The sequence below is a fragment of the Panthera onca genome, chromosome D4 (assembly GCF_046562875.1).
Source record: "Panthera onca isolate mPanOnc1 chromosome D4, mPanOnc1 haplotype 2, whole genome shotgun sequence".
NCBI classification, from domain to species: domain Eukaryota; kingdom Metazoa; phylum Chordata; class Mammalia; order Carnivora; family Felidae; genus Panthera; species Panthera onca.
Window position 1 is genome coordinate 3,771,091 of NC_138351.1, and position 22,090 is coordinate 3,793,180.

At 49.0% G+C, this 22,090-nt stretch overlaps 1 long non-coding RNA gene across 1 annotated transcript; it reads right to left on the minus strand.

The window, feature by feature from the left end:
• Window positions 1-19,003: 19,003 nt before the first annotated feature.
• Window positions 19,004-21,938, minus strand: LOC144613998 (uncharacterized). The gene is made up of 2 exons (XR_013551529.2): window positions 21,841-21,938; window positions 19,004-21,498 (listed from the first exon to the last, which is right to left on the minus strand). It is a non-coding gene; the product is annotated as an uncharacterized LOC144613998 (long non-coding RNA).
• Window positions 21,939-22,090: the final 152 nt, after the last annotated feature.

Sequence of the window (22,090 nt, forward strand, 5' to 3'; positions counted from 1 at the left end):
TAATTGAAACTGGTATGTTGCAACCTCAAAACGAACCAGTCATGTGGACTCTGAAGTTTACAAAAATGAAATATTTTTAAGGAACTGACTCATCCAGAGCATTATCGAGGATGAGGACAGTATAAATGAGAACACAAATTGGAAGCTATGCATTAAAGTTATGGTTCATTCTTTTTTTTTAATGTTTATTTATTTTGAGAGAGAGAGAGAGACAGAGCACAAGCGGGGAAGGGGCAGAGAGAGGGAGAGAGAGAGAATCCCAAGCAGGCTCTGTGCTGTCAGCACAGAACCCGACCCAGGGCTCAATCCCATGAACCGTGAGATCGTGACCTGAGCTGAAATCAAGAGTCAGACGCTCAACCATCTGAGACTCTCAGGTGCCCAAAGTTATGATTCCTTCTTGAAAGGGTCTAACTAATAAATAGTATGGACTCTGAAGTCATTGAGGCAGAAGGGGCATAAAAAGCCACCAGTGCCTTGCTGTCCCCTGGCCTCTATCTCTGAGAACAAGTCCTCTGGGATGCAAGAAGTCTTACATGCTAGAGATATTCTAGCTCCTAAATTGAATGTTGGTCTTATTATTCTTGTTTTAATTTTACACACTGATTAGATATTGTGTTTTGCATCTAAGATTTATCTCATAATGAAATTTTATGTTAAAAAACAAATAGGTAGGGGCTCCTGGGTGGCTCAGTCAGTTAAGCATCTGACCTTTGGTTTCAGCTCAGGTTATAACCTCACAGTTCGTGGGATCAAGCCCCAAGTTGGGCTCCACGATGAGCATGGAGCCTGCTTAAGATTCTTTCACTCTAAAAAAAGAAAAACAGGTAGAAGTCCACATAAGGCCTGGGTCTTGGGCCAGTCTCGAGGAGGGAAAGTACAAGTGGCCAGAGGAAAACCAACTCCGGAGACCCGGCCACTGTCAGACTCTCCAGGAGGGCTTGTTGAAACACACGAACCCTGGCATTGCTAAACCAGCGGGTCTTGGTGGGCCTGAGAATCTGCATTTCCAGCAAACCCCCCCCCCCCCCTCCCCAGGGGCTGCTGCCTCTGCTCTGGGGCCCCCCGCGGGGACTCGTGCCTTGCGGACGTCTGGGTCACCTGGGCAGGCGGCTTCTACGTGCAAACGCAGCATATTTTTGTGAACGACAAAATTCACTCACTTCATTTTCCTTTCCCTCCGATGTCTTCCCTTTAATTTCATTTTTGTTCTGACTTTGAGTTTTACACGACCCAGTTAACAGGCTCAGATCCCTGGGGAATCCAACAATTACAGGATTTTCCTTTTCTTCCAAGGTACTGGAGATGTTGTGTTTGGACCGCAATAAAAAATATATGAGGGGCACCTGGGTGGCTCAGTCGGTTGAGTGTCCGACTTCGGCTCAGGTCATGATCTCGCGGTCCGTGAGTTTGAGTCCCGCATCAGGCTCTGTGCTGACAGCTTGGAGCCTGGAGCCTGCTTCGGATTCTGTGTCTCCCTCTCTCTCTGCCCCTCCCTCCCTCCCTCACTCTCTCTCTCTCCCAAAAACAAATAAACATTAAAAAATTTTAAATGAAGAAATATATGAAATCTACCAAAATTGAACAGACATTCTGTGAACCTCTTCCGTGGATTCAGCTCTGTACTGAACCAGTAACACAGAGTCGGGAATAAGCCTAGTTATGACAAGTGAAATCAGTGTTTATTTCCCTGCACGTGGATATTCGGTGCCACGATCTAGGTTTTCAGCGCCCCTACTCCTACCGACGACTCATCATTTCTTAGTATCTTTAATCCTGGATTCAGGAAACGCGTTCTCTTATTTTCTGCTTTCCTGCTACCTGCTCTTTTTTTCCTTTTATTTGCTAGCTTAAGAGGTACTGATGAGAAAGGCCCACATTTCGGGATAACCCTTCCCAGCCACCGCCCCGCGGCAGGGCTCTGTCCCTGGGAGCGGCGGTCTTCTCTCCCGGGCCTCCCTCCGCTGCTCACAGCCCTAGAGCGGGAGGGACCCGCGGCTCCAAATCAACTGCGGGCAATAGGAGCCGCGGGCCGCCCCGTGGCCGTCGCCGGAACTGCAGCGGAGGCGGGTTACAGGACCCAACCCCCCCCCGTGTGGACGGCTGGGTTCCGAGGCGACTTGCCTCCCGCCGCCGGAGGATGTCACTTAAACATCTCTCTTTCAACAGTTGGATGGCCGTGTTTTTGTTTTTGTTTTTGTTTTTGTTTTTGTTTTTGTTAGTGTATTTGTTTTTTGAGAGAGAAAGACAGCAAGGGAGGGGCAGAGAGAGGGAGAGAGAGAAGCTCAAGCAGCCTCTGCTCTGTCGGCACAGAGTCCGACTCGGGGCTTGAACCCACGAACCGCGAGATCATGACCTGAGCTGGAATCGAGTCACTTAACCGACTGAGCCCCCCAGGCGCCCCAGAAGTGCCTTCTTCAGAAGACTAGGCATGCTTTGTTCTCGTATAGAAGGAATACCCGATTTCTTTATTTTTTTTTCGTGCTTGCATTTTCCGTGGGTTATTGTGGGTGTGCCAGAGGCAAGGCGATGTGCTCCGAAATTCTGTGTCCCCTAGCCACCCCATGAACCCGTGTGAGAAGTGCAGACCAGTCATTGCTGCCCCATCAGGCCACCCCTCCCTCTCATCCCCCCCCATGGTTCTCCACCGTATCTACAATAAAACCCAGACTCGTCACCCAGCCCGGTGTCCCTGGAGACCTAGGTCCTGTGGCTCCCATGCTCCGCCCTCTTCTCCCCCTTTCAGCCTCCGGGCTGTCCCCTTTCTGGGCAGCGGTAAAGTCCACAGCTGCTCCTCAGTGGGCCTTTTCTGGGGACCTGCTCTGAACCAACACCCACCCACCCATCCATCGGTCCCACCACCGGCCTGGTTTTCTGCTGACACCTACCTCTACCTGGAATCACCCTGTCTCTGTCTTTGCCGTCTGACCGCCCAGTAGAACAGAAGCTGGAAACTCCATGGAAATAAGGCCCGTGTTTGTCTTGCTCACAACATTGCCCCCATGGCAGGCCCCTGGTGCGAGTCATCGGAAGGCTACAGGCGTCCACAGACGAGAGAATCGTGAGCCCAGCACCCACCAGCCCCCCAACCCGGTGTAGGGTGACCTACTCGCCCAGCTCGCCCGGGGCTGGCCCTATTCTAGCACCTAATGTTGCCATCCTGGGAGACCCATCAGCTTGGTTACATAGTTGTCTGGAATGATTGTGAAAATAAATGATGCTCAAATATATATGTATTAGCTTCCTCTGGATAACAGAAGTAAACTTGCAGATGACCCCTAACACTAAAAAGGAAACGTAGTTGAATTAGCAGAATTAAGCTATCTTAGCCTGTCCGTTCGTATCCGACTTGCCCCTTAAAATACACACGCAACACAGTGTTAAAAAACAAGATCACATTGCATTTCACAGGTAGTGCTTTTTAATTTTAAATGTCATCGCAGAAATAAAGTGTTACAAACACCGCATGCGTGACTCATTGCTGGCAGGGCTTGCAACTTCCCACTGGAAGTCATTTTGATTCCTAAAATAACTTTATTCATGGGCTTCTTTTTACATTACATCTTCCTGGGATAAGAACTCAAAATATTGAGTTTCTCGTGTTTTATTTTGAAAAGAAATATTCTCTAGCATTTCTGTTTCTCCTTGACGTTGGAGGGGAGAGTAGTTACTGTCAGGGAAGGTCTCCACCAGCGTCAGCAGCCCAGCCGCCGCAGGGGAAGGGATTCGATGGCCGCTGCTTACATTTATGGGTGTATAAATGCACACTCACTGTGTGGCACCAAATGACTCACTGATGGCACCAAACATTTCAGAAGATCAATCTCACATCTCTATTTAGTGAATACAATGCAAGCACTCTGAGACTCCCCACGGGGTGCCATGAGGCTTGTGACTTCTCTTGTGTTGCTCCAAGCCTGTGAGAGGCCAGCAAAGCTTCCTGACAGTTGTTTGAATCCTCCCGTGGGGGGCGGCATGGGCGGGCCCCAGAAACCGCCGTGCCCCGGGGGGGAGCCTCAGAGCGTGACTAATTCCCCCCAAAGACATCTTTCTGGGCAAACTGCCATCCTCATCGTGCCCAGGAGGAGGCCCTCCGACCTTCTTCTCCATGGAAAAACGCCCCCCGGGGTCCCGAGGACAAAGAGTTAAGCACACACACACCGGGTACCTCCCTGGCCCCGTCTCCTGGAAGCAGAGAGCAGCCCGTCTGCCCGGAGACATCGCACACGAAACCCACACGCCAGTCCTCTCCACGGGACTGCCTTTCCGGTGCACGGGCGGAGGCAGACCTCACGTGAGTCTGTCCTTGAGCCTGGTTTCCCTGGCAGACGGATGACGGGCCGCTTGGCCGGTGCGAGGTCTCTCTTGCACGAACGAGGTCCCCCCCAGCCAACCAGAGACTTGAAGCATGGCACTCGGAGACCCTCGCCAACACTTTCCGCTTCGACAGTGTCCTGGTACGTGGTTTTAGAAGCAAAGCTTCACCGGACACTCGGAAAGAGCAAGCCGTGAAAGCCTAAGTGAGTTAGCAATAACTAACTTATACACGTAATGACGGCACCGAATGAGGCCGGCCACATACGTTGGAATGTTCTCTCGAGCGGTGGGTGTGAAAACTCAAACGTTCATGTAGACAAAAGCGCCAGCCAACTGCAAATACATTTTACAACACATGTAATTGAAAATACTTGATAATGATTGCAAACAGGAGTTAAGGTATTGTCATTATGGATAGTTTGCGCTTTGTCTTTTTCCTGGTCACCAGTCATCTCGGACGATCTCTGAATGCTACAACTGCCTGAAAAGCACAGACGGCGTTAACCGTACAACGATGAACATTACCTGGGGCGGAAATCGGTCCTGGGCCGAAATCCAAGGCCGCCCACCTGCCCACACGCCCCCTCGGACGACTGATCTCCCGCCGGCGCTGCCTGCAAAATGGATGTTGCTCCGGGGAGACTGGCCGTCCTCCACACGTGCACCCCGTCCCCCAGGCTGCTCGCCACAACGCCGCAGGGAGGCCCTGGCAATACTCCACCTTTCTGGAAGGTTCTGGAAGTGCAAATCCCAAATCCCAAGCAACCAGCATGCTGGTAGAAAGAGTAAAGGTATCGGGACAGTGAAAATAAATCGCACGGAATTCTTGCACTTCACCTCGTGAGAGTTTCTCCCACCGTCCTCAGAGCACGCAGACTCTTCTTGCTTGGTTTTCTGCGACTCTTACTGATCACAAGCATAGATGGGGACAGAGGCGACCACTTAAATGACAAACGACTCTGCCTGTGATCAAGCAAGCCAGGAACAGGAGCGACTCAGCACCCACAACACACCAGGCAAGGTGCTGGCCCTGGGGAGACAAAAATGAGTCAGACCCTCGCTCCACATCGTACACAGTCTGTATGTTTAGACTAACATACAAATGACTAACTTTAAGGTAATGAAAACACCGTGCCAGTTGTGGTTGTTTGGTACAGGTGTCGAAGTCCACGTGAGCAAAAATGGCACTTGCTGCATTGGTATTGGGTGATGCACGAAACTATTGGTCAATCGAGGCGATCAGGCGTCACGAGGCACAGAAACCACAGCAACCCAAAGGTCTCCGTGACCAGATTCCTACACCGTCACCTAAGGTTGCTGTCATTCCAACTACCTCCTGTGTCTGGTGTCTCCGTTCAAGATTCACCTTCCAGCAAGAAAAGATGTGTTGGTTCTAACTTGTGCCATCGAGGCCTGTGGTTGGGGGACAGAGTCCCAGGAACCGCACGGAGCCAGAGCGGAAGTGCGCCTTCCAGCTCGCGCACAGAACTGTCTTTCCGCTGCGTGTCCAAGGGGCCTCGACGAACACCTTGTGAGTACCGCAAGCTCGCTCACCGGCCGGGCGCTCACCAGCCGACGCCTGGCGGGTGCGTCCAGAGCCAGACCTGGGCCAGCCCGGGCCACACGCGGGATTGGTTGTGGCACACAGGACACACGGCTGGGGCAAATGGGCTGCGTGGTGTGAGCCCCGGAGAGCAGAAACAGATTCTGGTGATCATCCGTCCACCCCCAGTGAGGGGCTGGGGTCAGCATCCACCGGGCGCTTACATTCTCTGTCCTGTGTCTCTTCCCACCAGCGACGTAGTCCCAGGTCCCTGCTCAAGGCTGGCTGCCTTCAGAACAGTGACCACGGACAGGACCCGTGTGAAGGACGCGCGTAGGCAGGGCGGGTCCCCACTGCACTCTCGGCTTCCACCTTTCCCCCTTCCTGTCGCCGTGCGCCCCACCTCCCTGTCCAGTAGCAGGTATCAGGATTGTCCCAAAGACCCCAGAGCGCATGAACCTAGCAACAGCCCCCCCTCCAGTTCTGGTTAAACTAGAAACAGCTGCACTCGCCAGAGCTCCAAGGACGTGCACCCCACATCCCGGTCCTGTGAGAGCTCCCAGCCTTCTCCAGTCAGGGTCGCTGGGTGCCTGTCAGCCCAGCACAGGGCTGCCTGGTGCTCCCGGGGCCCGGCGGGCCCTGCTCCGTGCCGGCCGCTGTCCTCCTACCACATGCACACACCACATGTACACCCCCACGCTACACATAGGCATGATACACACCACACACACAAACCACACGTGCACACCCCGGGCGGGTTAAATGTGAGTCCCGGTGACTCAGCTGGGGGCGGGGACAGGTGGAGCAGGAGGAACGTGCTGTCTCTACAGCAGGGGCAGCTTCCAGGAGCCAGAGAAGCATGGGGGAAGGGCGCGGGAGAGCGCCTGGGGACTTGGGGTCCCCGAGCCCTCTGACCGGGCCCTCGTGGCCCCCCCCCCCCCATGTCAAGTCCCGCAAAATCCATGTCTGAAGGTGGGCTTTCCAGAGGTGTCAGGGCCACGGCCACAAGGAGCAACCTTCGCTTTACGTCCTGCCTGGCAGGGGCCCTCAGGTGCACAGCGCTCTTTTCCCCTGTTCAATCAGCCCCTCCCGAGGAACCCTGAGGTGGGGACGTCCCACCTCCAGGTGGGGGGCTCCAGCTCCTCTGGGGGACCTGCAGCCATGGCCCCCCACCCTGTGCACCCGCGGCTTTCCCAGCTCCCTGGGATCTTGGCCCACCCCCCACCCTCCACCCCCGAAGACAGGCACTTCCTGCACCCCCAGGCTCCTGGGGTCCCGGAGGCCTGCAGTCACGCCCAGGGAAAGCTTTTTAAAAAAAAAAAAAAAGAAGAAGAAGAAGAAGAAGTAAGTCATTGAGGGTGTTTGGAGGCTGGATCCCAGAAAGGAGATTGCCCCCGAGTGGCTCACAGGTCAGAGAGCAGGAGGGGTCAGCCAGGGGTCTCTGGGAAGGACACCCAGGCTGCTGTGGGGTCACCAGACCACTGGGCTTCAGGCTTTCAGTCCCTCATGGGGTGTGTGGGAGAGAGGACAGCGTGCTCAGAACCAGTGACAGCGGGGCACATTCCCCACGTCTGCACGTCCCCGTGGGTGGGTACAGGTTGTGGACCCATGACAAGTATTGGACACGCTTGCGGTCACGCTGGCTCTCCCAGCCTGGACCAGGGCCCCAGCGCTTCCTGGAGCCCCCCGGGCACCCACCAAAGTGCGGGCAACCCAGCCTGGGGCTCTGGCGGTCCGAGGGGTCCACCCGGACACAGCAAAGAGGGCTTCCTCATTTCTGATGAGATTTAAGGCATCCTGAGGAGCCTACCTTCAAGCACAAAACCAGAGGAGATGCACCAGAACTTCTCGGTTCCCGCTGACATTGGGGCTAGGGCCCGCCCACCGGGACCTCTCCTGGTGCTTCCGTGTTAAATCCCCCGAATCTACACCAGTGTTAACGGAGGAATTTCTGGTGGCACATACAGAAACTTCTATTAAAAAATTTTTTTTCAGTATTTATTATTATTGAGACACAGAGAGAGACAGAGCATGAGCAGGGGAGGGGCAGAGAGAGAGGGAGACACAGACTCCGAAGCGGGCTCCAGGCTCCGAGCTGTCAGCCCAGAGCCCGACACAGGGCTCGAACCCACAGACCACGAGATCATGACCTGATGCTGAAATGGGACACTCAACCAACTGAGCTACCCAGGCACCCCAGCAACTTTTATTTTATAAAGCCACACTTAAGTTTATAAATCATACTGAGTTTTTTTAAATGTCTTACTTCCAAATGATTTCAAATTTATGGGAAAAGTCGCAGTAATGATTCAGAGAACCCTCTCACAACCTTCATCGCTGATTGACCAATATTTTACATCCTGCACCATTCACTTTATCGTTTCCTCCCTGCCTCTCTCTTTCTCTGTACACTCACAGGCACGTGTATTGGAACGGCCTCGTCCGAGGACATACTGTGTGTGTGTGTGTGCGCACACGTAGCGATTTTTAATATGTGATGACTCAGCGCCTGTGAGAACCACGGACACGTACACGCTGTTCCTTCACCCTTCACACCCAAGCGTGTACTTGGTAAGAATGCGGACACTCTCACCCAGCCGCGGTGCGCTTAGCAAATTCAGGAAATTTCACACTGACATTTCATCCAATCCGCCGTCCCCTGGATGTCTCAAAAAATGTCTTCCGTGTCCTTTATAAATGTCGTCTTCTGGGTGCTTCGGATTCTGTGTAACTGCATTTAGTTACATCCCCGTGGCCTCCTTCAATGGGGAGTTGTCCCTCAGCCTTTGTCTTTCCTGTTAATAGACTACTCCTCTTCTCCGATGTTGCCTTGCGGTGAGATTGACGTTACACCTTCGCGGCTTAAGTGGTGGTATGGCTTCTCAGGGTCGCATCTGAAGGCACAGGACTGTCGTCTGCCCCACAGGGGCCACGTGAATTTTCATCACTTGGTTCAGGTGTCGTCCGGTTTTCCTCTTTACGATTTTTCCCTTTTGTAATCCATTAACTTATCTGTCCGGGAAATTGTCATACATCCTACTGAACTATCAGAAGAAGGTGAAGACATTCTCTGCAAGTGATTTGGCATACAAAAACTACTTCCCAAAATATTTAACAGGATCAGGACTGGGGACATCATGGCACTCCACGGTCATATGAGGTTATATTGTTGCATCCACACGACTCCTGAAACAGAATGCTACGGGCACCAGTGACAGTTACAACAAAGTTTATTACAATGAAAGGCAAGGCCGACCGATCCGGACCAACACCCTTGATAAGAGTGCGGCCCGGAACAGCCAGGGTACAGAGTTTTTATAACCGATCACATCGTTTTATCATCACCTGGGAACAGAACAAAGAAACAGTTTCCAGGTGAGTTAGAAACAGTTGCCTAATGAGGTGTTTACTTTAGACTTTCTGCCTCTAAGTTGCAACCAGTGGATCTCCTTGACCCTGCCTCTGATGCTCTTTTCTTTGAACTTTTGTTTCCTTAACTGGTGAAGCCTGATTTACAAGAGTATGAGGCCTAGTTTACAAGAGCAAAGCAAGGCTGCTATCTCTTAGCCTTCAGTGTCAACACAAAGCTGTTATTTTTCAAGCTAAGCATTAGCCCTACACTACAATTTAACCCTTACAATGTGACAGAGGTCCGTCGCTCGGGGCCCCAGGATTAAGTCTTGTGTTTTTGAGGCTGTATGCCGATCCAGAATTTTCATCCTGTTTGGCAGATTCCCTCCCTTTCCTTGAGAATCTCCAGACATGCAGACACTTCCTCCATGGAATCTTCTTCAGGCAGGCCTCTCTCTCCTCCAGTGAAATTGATGTACTCCCTCTTTCCCCCTAAAAATCTGAGCCTCTGTCCATGGTGTGGTGCATTTTAGCGGTGAGCTCGTAGCAAAATGATGAAATGGAGTCAGTTCCTCAAGCTTCCAGCATCTGCGTTCTCCTAAAACTTTACTTTTCACCAAATAAACCTCTGAATGTTAGGCCTCTGGGTGAAATTTGTCCCCTTCAGGGGAAGGATTGTGTGACGTGTGGTGGAGGCAGCCGGGCCTCTGCACCCCTCCAGGGGGCGCTCCCCACCTGGACCTAAGGATGCCCCATGGCTGCCCGGGCTGCACCCGCCAGTCCAGAGAGTTCCAAATAGACGTGTACAGATCACTTAAAGGGAAGTACATCTCTCAGATCAGTTCAGTTCTGATTCTATATCCAATCCCCGCATTTTTATCATAATGTCACTTATAATAACGGAATAAGGTTTATCTCTTTTAAACAATTAAAAACAATAAAAAATATTAATTAGACACAAGCTAACTTTCAGTTTAAATACAAACTAAATTGGGGGTGCCTGGGCAGCTCAGTCAGTTAGGTGACTTCGACTTAGGTCATGATTTCGCAGTCCGCGGGTTTGAGCCCCGCGTGGGGATCTGTGCTGACAGCTCAGAGCCTGGAGCCTGCTTCGGATTCTGTGTCTCCCTCTTTCTCTGCCCCTCCCCTGCTAATGCTCTCTCTCTCTCTCTCTCTCTCTCTCTCTCTCTGAAAAATAAACATTAAAAAATTTAAATACAAACTAAATTGACTTAAATTTAATGTGATGGGCAATGTTGCTTTGCTGAAACCAGTCATAACCATCAACACACATATGGTAGAGTCTTAAGGGTGGGCTCTTTGGAGGCTGGCATGACTTACCATCACCTTTGGGCTTATTGATTGTTCAAATTGTGATATTGTGATTTACAATAAAAAAAAAAAATACATGCTTGGTCTAACCTAGTCCCAGCACAGAGCTCCAAAAATTCTGGGAATTTGCAAAGTGCAGAGAATGGTGAAGGGGTCTCTTGTTATGTTAATGAGGCACTTTTTGGAATGCCCCTGGGTCACCCGAGGGCGGGGGCTGGTTGCCCGGAGGACCAACCACGTGATTGGAGAGTCGGAACCTTCAGTCCCACCCCCTGACCTCTGGGTCAATGATTTAATCCTTAGGGCCTGAGTAAGGAAGCCTCCGTAAACCCACAAGAACTGGGTGTGGAGGGCTTCAGGGGTGGTGAACGTTTGGAGGTTTGGAGGGAGCCGTGTGCCCAGAGAGGGCGGGGAAGCTGGGCGTCCTTCCCTGTCGCTGGCTCTCCTTCTGGCTGTTCCTGACTTCTGTCCTTCTACGATAAACTGGTGACCTAGTAAGTAACCCGTTTCCCTGAGCTCTGGGAGCCGCTCTAGCAAACAGATGGAATCCTAGGAGGGGTTGTGGGAACCTGGGATCTGTAGCCCACCGGCCAGGAGCACGGGTGACCGCGTGGCTTGTGATTTTCATCCTGAGTTGGAGGAGGCTGCTGGAGCCTCTATCCCGTAGCCGGTTGGTCAGAAGCACAGGGGGGACAACCTGGGTTTGTGACCCGCAGGTGAAGTGAGGGTGGGAGGGGTGGGGGCAGTGGTCTCTTGGGATCTGATTCTGTGCCGTCGCTGGGTGGATGGTGTCGGACCCGAGTTGGGCTATAGGACAGACACCCAGCTGGCGTCTGAGAACGACTCGGTGGTGGGTGGGCACCCCTCCCTGCACGCTGGGACCGGTGACCAGGAACAAAGACAAATCTCTTCTTACTTTCTCGGACAACTGCAGACCTGCCCGTGGTCCACCTGTTGTTTTCATTAGTCATGGTCTGTGTTTGGTTCTCATCGGCCATACAATTAATAGGGACAAAAAACAAGCTGCAGTGGAGAAGTCCTACTGGTGACGCAGAATTAATTTGTTCAATGGACCCACCCCAAATGGAAGCGGTCTGGCAGGGAGCCCGGGGAACCGCAGAACGACCGATGGGCGCTCTTTCCTAGTATCTTCTGTTCACATCTTAGAACACCTTTTATAAGAAAGATTCCATAGCCGGATAAGTAATTAATAAAAATCTTTTTCGCCTATGAAAAATTAACAGAAAATGTTACAACAACAGTAACAATTTGATCAGGTAGCCAGACCTTCAGTTTAGGGGCGGGGGGAGGGGAAACGTGTGTGGACCCGATGGGTGGAGAACTGAACTGCTCACACTTCTCAGGTGGTGGAACTGTGTTACCACTGGCCCGTGGGAATCCCCGTTACTGTGGTCCCCACCACCCACCCTCTCTGCTCCCACTTCATTCTTCCCTGTAGGTACCCACGAGCACGTGTTCTAGATCGAACCTGGGGATATGAATATAAATCACATTTGTAAAATACATAATGTTACTTTCCATATATTTTCAGTATGGAAAAAAATTATGGTTTTCATTTACAAAAGAGATTTTGAGTTGTACATTGAATTCTATTTTTTTTAAACTTTTTTTTGCTTAACTCTTTCTGGATCTAATTATGTTGGCATGTAGAGAGACAGGTAGATACAGAGATCTACACAGGTGTGAACCTTATGAATCCGGGCGAGCTGTGCTCTGGGATGTCGAACCTACAGTGGGTTTGCTGTGTCATAGGGAATACACAGCCCGAATTTCACTAAATACTGCCAGGCTGCTTCCAGAAGGGATGTATCAGCTTATACTCCACCAATGGACCAGGAGTGTTCCCACACCCTAACATCCTTACTAACACTTGGGCTTTATGATTTTCGCCCATACGATGGGTTTAAGGAGGCAGCTGTGGTTTTTCTAAATTGTATTTCTCTGATTATAGAGGAGTTTGGTCCTATCTTGATATATTTTTGGCCAACTTTCTGTTGAATTTCTGGGTTTTTTTATTGTTCTATTGACGTTCTTAGTAGAATCTTGATATGAGTTTCATGTGGGAATTGTATTGCAAATATCTTGTGCAAACACCTGATGAAGTTGATGTCAATGTATTTTGTCTCCCGTCTGATACTGTCCAATCTAGGTGTCCCTACTGAACAGAATTATTCACTCTTCTTGTAGTCAAAACCATCAATTGCTTGCTTATGGTTACTGTTGCATAAATATTCTGCCTCTTGTGACCCCAAGGTCATAAGACCTCCTCCAACATTTTTATCTTTAGCCTCATAGTTCACTTTTTTTCTTTCACATTTTCTCCACACAGTGAAACAGTTTTGTCAACTGTATGCTTTCCCTGCTGCTGTATGGCACTGTTTCCATTCCCACTATACGTGGATCTATTTCCACATTCCTTAATCTGCTCCACTGTTTTGTTTTTCCCAGATTCCCCATCATTTCCAAAATTGATTTAGCTATTTGTGGATCTTTATTCCTCCACATAAATTTTATTTGTTTATTTATTTATTTTGAGAGAGAGAGAGTGCAAGCAAGCAGGGGAGTGGCAGGGGGAAGGAGAATCTTCCCCACTCCACACTCAGCATGGAGCCCCCTGTGGGGACTGATCCCAGGACCCCAGGATTACGACTTGAGCCGAAATCAAGAGTTGGATACACAACTGGCTGAGCCACCCAGGCGCCCCCTCCTCCATATAAATTTTAGAAAACATTTTGCAGCTTCCCCAAAACCTCTGGAATTTTTATGGGGATGGCAATGAGTGTACAAATTTACTTGGGGAGTGCTGACGTCTCGCAGTGTTACGTTGGCAATAACCGTAATTGTGGTACTTTCCATTGGTATAGGTCTTCTGTTGTCTTCATAACGATCTTGTGCTTTCGTTGCTAGGTTGTCTTAGATATTTTGTAGCAGCGTTTTCAAATTTTCACGTCATGGCACCCCTAGGAAATGACCCACAAGTGGTGATCCAGGCATCCTTGTACTATTTCCAATCTTAAAGGGGACGTGTCCGAAGTGTCTCCTTTAAATATGTGTTTGTTGTAGGATTTTGGTATGTAGCTTCTATCACGTAGGGAAGTCTTCTGTGCTGATAATTTGTTTTATAAATCAGGGCTCAACTTCATCAGATGATTTTTCTGCGTGTATTAACAGGGTGCTTTCTTTCCTTTTGTCCACTGTGTGTGAATTACATTCATAGATTGGCTCACTGCCATTAAACTCAGTGCTGTTTTGGTTTTGAGCCAAACTCTACTTAATGCGGTTTTGCATAAAACGTGAGGTTCACTCAGCCAAATTCACGTCCACATTCAAAATGGAACGACTCTCATTGTGCTTTCCTTGTTCTCTTATTACTCTTCGATTCTTGTGTGAAGGTTACGTTTGCTTTGTAAAATGAGTTTGATTATTTCCCCCCTTTTCTGGTATCTGGACTGATGTGCCTCAAGATCTATCTTACTTAGGTTTTCAAGTTAGTGTGTGGTTCAGAGTCTTGTTGATGTTTGCGACCACATCCTTCCAATGCAACCGGGGTTGGACAACTAAAAGCACCTCATGGATTTCATTGCACCTGTGATGCTGTATGTAATTTCGTTTTCTCTGATCAGATTGACTCACGTGAGACTTGAATCTAAAACAAAGGTAAAAGGGGAGACTGTCAGGTGACTACTGCTGCCTAGTAAACTACCTCCTCTCCCAAATTAGTGACTGACAACAATGATTGATTTTTTCCCAGGATTCCCCGGGGTGGGGGTTGGGCAGTTCTGTCCTCATTTTTCTTGTCTCACTCGGAGGCTGCGTTCAGCGCCTAAGGCACAGGTTTGGTGGCTGGTGCCTGTGGACGGCTGGGCCACTTATTCCTCTCCTGACCTGTTCACATGATGAAGCGCATCCCAGGGCAGCATTCCAAGAGGGAGAAGGCACAATCTGCCATCCTTCATGAGAACTAGCCTGAGAAGTCCCATAATGTCCCTTCCACCATGTTTTGCTCGGCAAAGCAAGTCACAAGACCAGACCAAGGGTGGAGAAGAGGACTCCACCTGTTGACGGGGGTCTAAAGAGAAAGTCATACTGTGAACCAAGGGCATGCATCCTGAGATGGGAGGTATTTGGGTCCATAAGTTAAGCTTTCCAACGTGGTACTGAAGCATCTAATTTTGCTACGGCAGTTGGTGGCAAGAAGAAAGCGATTGGAGCAGACCGTTCTGGTGATGGGTTCTCAATCTCTGCCACCTTCTGAAATTTTTCAACAGCTGCAAGGAAGTGTGTACTCACTTCCCTCCCGTCCTCCCTCTTCTGGGCACGCTGTTTGCTGTGTTGTTAATAAGCGTTGTTTCAAATCCTCAGTCAGTTCCAACATATAGTGAACTTTGTCCAGACTTTGTTTCTAGTCCTTCATTCAACACTCTGTAAACAGCAACCCATTTTCTTCCTGAATGCAGTGCCGATTTTGAGACTGGCATTGTGCATCCTTCGTTGCTTTGTAGGAGCGATCTGGTTTCTCTCTGGAAGCTCCTAGAACTTTATGTTGTCTTTGGTGTTCCTGAATGCACTATAGTTTCTCTGTGGTTATATTTTCTTAATTTTTTTTTAATGTTTATTTATTTCTGAGACAGAGAGAGACAGAGCATGAGTGGGGAAGGGGCAGAGAGAGAGGAGGGACACAGAATCGGAAGCAGGTTCCAGGCTCTGAGCTGTCAGCACAGAGCCCGACACGGGGCTTGAACTCCCAAACAGCAAGATCATGACCTGAGCCGAAGCCAGACGCCCAACCGACTGAGCCACCCAGGTGCCCCTTTGTGGTTACATTTTCTTACCGACACTGTTCTGCAATCTGCAAGCCCTTCCAGCCTGAAGTCTTTTATCTTCTTTCTTTAAAACTGGGGGATTCACATTATTTGTACTAGAATTTGCTGCTCTCTGTTTATTTTTTCTCCCCCTTTGGGACTCCTCTCCTCATGGCAATTACCTCCTATCTATCATCCCTTTGTCTTTTCCTGATGTTTCCCTGGACTGCTACCCAACCCGATCTTCCAGCTCGCTGATTTGTTCTTTAGTATCCACAGTGCTTTCAGTTTGTTGCATTTTTTTTTTTTTTATTTGACTCATCCTTAAGGCTGCAGTTACTAATACCTTTTCATCTCTTTTACGGTATTTACCACGTATATTCATAATTCTAAAAAAGTCAGTCATAGGTACAAAAAAGGAAAGGTTGAAGTCTGATTACATACTGTGTTTATGAGTAAAATTTAGCCAACTGGAGTCAAATAGCACATCCCCAGAATGGCGAAGGCGATCCATGACAGTGCGGGTGCGGGGAACATCGCACTGGGCTGCCTGGCTCATCCCCAAGGCAGCCGGTCTACTTTGTACCACGGTGCTGCAGTTTCTATAAGCTACTGCCACAGTCTTCACGATCACAGTTTCTTCATAGATCACGATCTCTGTCAGAGTTGAGGACAGAAAAACTCTCTAAAGGCCTGAAATACAAGGGAAGTCATTTTAGGTTTCTAAGTCAGCAGGACTGTACATAAACTTTGTTAAAACCAAATGACTGATCCAGGGCTCCTCAAGCGTGCATTGTCCATCCGCTTTGTGTGAATGACTAGCCTGAAGAACATCTTGTCCTTAAGAAATTGATCAGGGCGCCTGGGTGGCTCAGTCGGTTAAGGGGCCGACTTGGGTTCAGGTCATGATCTCATGGTTTGTGAGTTCAAGCCCAGTATCGGGCTCTGTGCTGACAGCTCAGAGCCTGGAGCCTGCTTCGGATTCTGTGTCTCCCTCTCTTCTCTGCCCTTCCCCTGCTTGTACCCTTTCTCTCTCTCTGAAATAAATAAACATTTAAAAAGAAATTTTTTTTAAATAAAAAATGAAAGAAATTGATCAATGCAGGGCACCTGGGTGGCTCAGTCGGTTAGGTGTCCAACTCTTTTTTTTTTTTTTTTTTTTTTTGAAAGAGAGAGAGACAGAGCGCAAGCAGGGGAGGGGCAGAGAGAGAGGGAGACACAGAATCCGAAGCAGGCTCCAGGCTTTGAGCTGTCAGCACAGAGCCCGACATGTGTCTTGAACTCATGAATGGTGAGATCATGACCTGAGCTGAAGTTGGACTTGATTTAAGCTCAGGTCATGATCCCAAGGTCATAGGATTGAGCCTTCTTTAGGGAGCCTACTTGGCTTTCTCTCCTTCTGCCCCTCCCCTGCACACTCCCTCTCCCTCTCTACAAAAACAACCCCCCCAAAACAAACAGTGCTCTTACTCCCTACTTTCCATGACGTTAAATAAAACTCATGATTCCTGCCTACGCATTAATCTATAGTCTTTTTTTGAACCTTTGCAAGAATGTACTTCTGACATATTGATTTATGGATCTTTATGCAAAAAAGCATATAGCCATGTAAAAACTGTTCCTTCACCAGGGCAGTGTCCTCCCTGTGAAGATCACATTTCCCAGACAGATGTCCTAATCTGGGCTCAAATAAAAGTGTTTTCTTCTTTTATTAGAGTGCTTTCTGGTCGGTTTGCGTCAACAGAGTCCAGTGAAGTGTCTTTGCTATTCTTGGCCCTTTTCTCATCCAAGGAACTTACTCTCTGAATGTGGTGTTTTTGTTGCAATTAGACTGACATTATGATCAGTTTGGAGAGAATTTGTGTTTTAACCACATTATGGCCTCCCAAGCATGAACACACTGTATCTCTCCAGTCATGTGTCTTTTTCTCTCTTAAAGGTTCACAATTTTGCTTATCAGGACTTTGTGTTTTATGTTGTTTTTTTTTCCCCCTTAGGCTTATCCCCAGTATGTGACATTTGATGCTAATGTAATATTTCTTTTTGCATGTCTTCTAGTTATTTGCTCTGGTATGTAGGAATACAATTGACTTATGCATTGATCTTACATCCAGATATAAAGATAAGTGTATCAGTTGCAAAGTTTTAGATCTTCCTTTCCAATTACTGTAACTTCAATTTCTCCTTTATTGTGCTGGCTCTGACTTCCAGCACATTGCTCAATATAATTGGAGATGATAGGAAATTTTAAAGAGAATACTTCTGATATTTCTTCATAAGAATTCTGTTAAATGTTTTTTATAGCGGTCTCTATGAGGTTAACAAAGCTTCCTCCTACTTTTATCACTAAGAGAGGTATCACCAGTGAGTGGTGAGTTTACTAAGTTTATATTCTAAAAGCATGATGAATTTGTCAATTTTTTTTTCTGCATATTGGAGAGGAGCATCTTTTTTCTCCTTTGTGCTATTTTTCTAACATTTCTAATATTACGCTACCTTTACATTTGTAGGATGGCAGGCTGTCTTTAAAAATGCAGTTGGGTGCAGTTGAGAAGCATTTTACTTAGGGTGTTAACATGTATCTGTTTGTGTGAGGGGGCATTACTTTCCTTTCTCATATTGTCCACGTTTGGTTTTTCAATCAACATTTTCTTGCCTGATAGAACAGACTCTTCTGCAAAGTCGTGTGGGTCCAGTGTTTTCTTTAGAAGACTTTTAGTTACTGCTTCAGTGTAATGGATATAGAAACCTTCGGTCTTTCTTTGTTTCTTGAGCCAGTACAAGAAGAAAGTAAAGGGGAAGCAGAACAGTAAAGAAGGAAAGACAGACACCAAGTAGAAAATATAATAAAATGGCAGACTTAAAGCCGAAAGTCAGTCATTACATGAAGTGTGAAAGGCCTTAAATACCAATTAAGAGATGGAAAATAGATAAAAATAGTTTACCTAACTATATGGTGCCTACAAGAAATTGACTTCAAATACAAAGATATAGGTAGGTTAAATGTAGAAGAACGGAAAAAGCTGTAGGATACAAACCCTGTTGAAAGGAAGGCTGAAGAGGTTATATTCGTATCAGACGGGCAGACTTAAGAGTAAAGAGAATTACCAAGACAAGGAGGGACGTCACCTAATAAGATGGTCTACTTGCCATGGAGACAGAGCCGACTTAAGTGCACCCAATTAACAGAGTCGCAAAATCCACGCGGCAAAACTCGGCAGAACCACAGGGAGCCGAGGACTGAGCCCTGTGGAGCTCCCTCAGGCAGAAGAGTCAACAGAGACCAGGAAGGGCCAGCATTGGTGGAAGGAGAGTCTTGAACACCCTTTCAACGAAACACTGAAGGCCTCAACAAGATCCCGGAAGTGATCATTCATGTTACCGGAGTCCCAGGAGGGTGAAAAAAAACCAAACTGTTGAATATTTTATAAAGTAGTATTGTATTTATAAAGAATTTATTATATTTATAAAGAATATTATAAACTAAGGATGTGCAGATGAGTCCCTAATTCTGACACTGATACGTCTGTATTAAGTGTACAAAAAAGTCTATGTGGCTAATCCACCACGGTGTTTAAATCAGTGATACAGGATTGTTGAGAAAGGAACGAACAGACACCTTATTTCTTTTAATAAATATTTTTTACTTCTTTAATTGTCAAAGATAAATGGGATAAAACTTCCTAGGAAGAGCGCTTGGAGTTTGGTGGGAATTGAGCATTACATTCAAAAGTACACGAACACTGAACAGCAGTGGGTGCGGTCGCTGAAGCTGGCATATGCATCTGATGCTTTCTCACGCATAATTATTCACAGAAAAGTCAAGAGGATGATGGAGAGTAAGCATTCAGAGCTCAAACTTGAGCTTTGTTCTATGTGCTGTCGGTCCTGAATGAGGTCATGACCTTGTGCTCGTATTAGTGGAACAGAGAGAAACTCGTATTTTAAATTATATACTTAGTCCTACTTACACACAGACTTGATCATCGGAAGCGTCTTCCACTGATGTGGTGAATAACTGCTTTTCATATAATATGTACATTTAAAATGTCAGCTTGTTTACAACGGGAAATTGGGGTCAAGGCAGGCTTTGTACTTGCACTGCTGTCCTTCATATGATTGATGTGGAGGCCCAGAAGGGACAAAGAAAAAACTGTTCATGCCAACTGTACGGTGCCTTCTAGACGGGCAGTTAATAACTGGAGCAGCCGAAAGGAAGAATGCATTCCCCAGGAGGAAGGCTCTCTTAGCACACTGCCTGGTCTGAATGACTGAATATGGACCGACCGGCTAGTTTTGCCCTTGACCTCTTTGTCACTGTGCTCAGTCCGTGAGCAGGGTACAGTAGCTTCCCTCTTCCTATCAAGCGAAGTCTCTTTCTAACGGGGAGCCCCTGGTGAGGTGGTTCCTTCCGCCCCGTCCCCCCACTCCTCCCAGTTACCTTTATCACATCTCATCTGACCTGATCTTGCTGAGAACATCAGCCACCCCACAGTCATCAAAATGCCCAACCTTATCAGCAAGGAGTCCAAGAATCCCTTCCCAGTCTGGCCCAATTCAGTTAGTTTTCTACTGCTGTTTTTACAAATTACAACAAACTTAGTGTCTTAAAACAGCACAAATGTATTATCTGACAGTTACAGAGATCAGAAGTCTGAAATAGGTTTTACTGGGCTCAAATCAAGGAGTCTGTAGAGCTGTGTTCTTTCTGGGACTTTCGGGGAGAAGCCACCCATTCCTTTTCCAGGCTCAAGGGGCCACCTGCGTTCGTGCCACTCTGACTTCTCCTTCTGGGACAGCTCCTCCTGTGGCCCTCTTGCCTCCCCTGTTAGGACCCTCGTGATACCCCTGGACCAGCCACTATAACGCAGGGTCATCGCACCATCTCAGACAAGGTAACATATCCACAGGTTCCGGGGATCGGGATATGGACATCTCTGGGGCTGTTTTTGTGACATCGATCACATGTTTTTATGACATCGATCCTCCCAGATTCACGTCCCATGGCTTTCCTTCCCTTGACCTCTGCATTCTACATTCCCAGCACATACCGGGTTTCCACCTGCAGCTCCCTGACAGTGCACAGTAGCGGTTAAGAGGCCAAACTCTGGAGTCTGACTGTTGGGGTTCAAATCAGGGTCTGCCACTTACTTGCTAAATGGATTTGGACAAGTAGTTATTGGTGTTGTTTTCACCTGGATCTAAATACGATTACAAGGGAAAAGGTAAAGGACACCACAAGGAAGCAGTTACCCAAATCCAGACTGCTTGCTGTTCCGCAGGCACCAATGGCCTGCTTTCTCATTGAAATCTCTATTATAAAGGATGGTGGGTCACCGTGTGTGTGTGTGTGGGGGGGGGGGAAGTGGGGGGTGAGGGATGGATCCAACCAAATTGCATGTTGGGGCCCAGGTCTGGATGTGGAGGTCAAAAGGGAGACAGGGAAATGTGACTCTAAACCAGCCCTCAGAGGATCATAAGAATTATATAAGTGTAATAGTGGCATGGTGCTAAATATTCTTAAAGTTTTTAAGACCTACCCCATAAATACAGCGATATACTCAAAAGCACCCTTTCAAAGCGAAATGACATTATACCTGAGACTCTCCTTAAAGATGTGCAGGGAAAAAAGGAAGAGGGGAGTACATGAAACAAGATGGCCAGAACATTAACCGCTAAGCTCAGTGACTGGTACCCCGGACGTGATTATACTATTCCACTTTTCCACCTAAAATTTTCCTCAATACGTGTCTGTAAAAATAAATCTCCCAGAAAGCTACTCATTCCTAGGCTGTGCCAGAAAGTCAGAGATCCCCCTGTCCACCTCCCGTGACGGTTTATCACATCTTCACCATCACCGCACCTCATTACCCCCAATTATTCAGGCCTCCAGATGCTCGCCCGGTGCAGGGCACAGGTGGCCCGCAGAGGCGCTGGGCAGGGGGTGGGACCCAGCAGGTGCGGCGTGCAGGTGGGCGGCGGGGGCACCAGCAGGTGCGGGACCGGGTGGGATCCCCGCCCTTCGCCCGCCGATGCTCCTGCTCCAGCGGCGATCCACACCGGTCCCGAAGCGCAGGGCGTGTGCCCGGTGCGGAACGCGAGGCGTCAGTCACCACGAGGTCGCTCTGCCACCTACAGACAGCGGGTTCACGGGTCCGCGTACTTCCTCCGGCGACCTCAGTCTGCCCGACGTGGGCTCCGGACCGCGCCGCCCAGGGCCTGGCCAGGCCCGCCCGCCGCGGGCGCCGTTACCTCCCTGTCCCGAGGCCAGGCCCGCGGCGGCCGGGAGGCTGGCTCCCCTCCCTCCCCACACCCGGACTGCCTCACCTCCCACGCTTCCAAAGCCCTTCTCGGGCCGCCCAGACTGCGCCTGCGCGAAGGCGGACGCTAGGCGCGCAACCCCACCGCGTTTCGCCAAGCCCCGCGATACCTCACCCCTCGCGCCGACCCGCCCACCCCAACGGCTCGGCGGACCTGGAACGTTCTAAACTTCTGCGCACGCGCTCTGCGGCCTTTAACATCCCGGCTCCGCCCTCCTCGGCCACGCCCCTTTCCTTCGGGGACCTTTTCGTCCCCACGTCTTGCCAATCATCCACTTCTTCCCTGGAGCGACCTCGCAACAGGTCTCTGATTGGCTCACCATGGGAGCCAACGCCTAGGATGGGGGGGTGCCGATAGGCTGTGAGCCGGTCTCGCCTCCCGGCAGTTTGCGCGAAGCGTGATT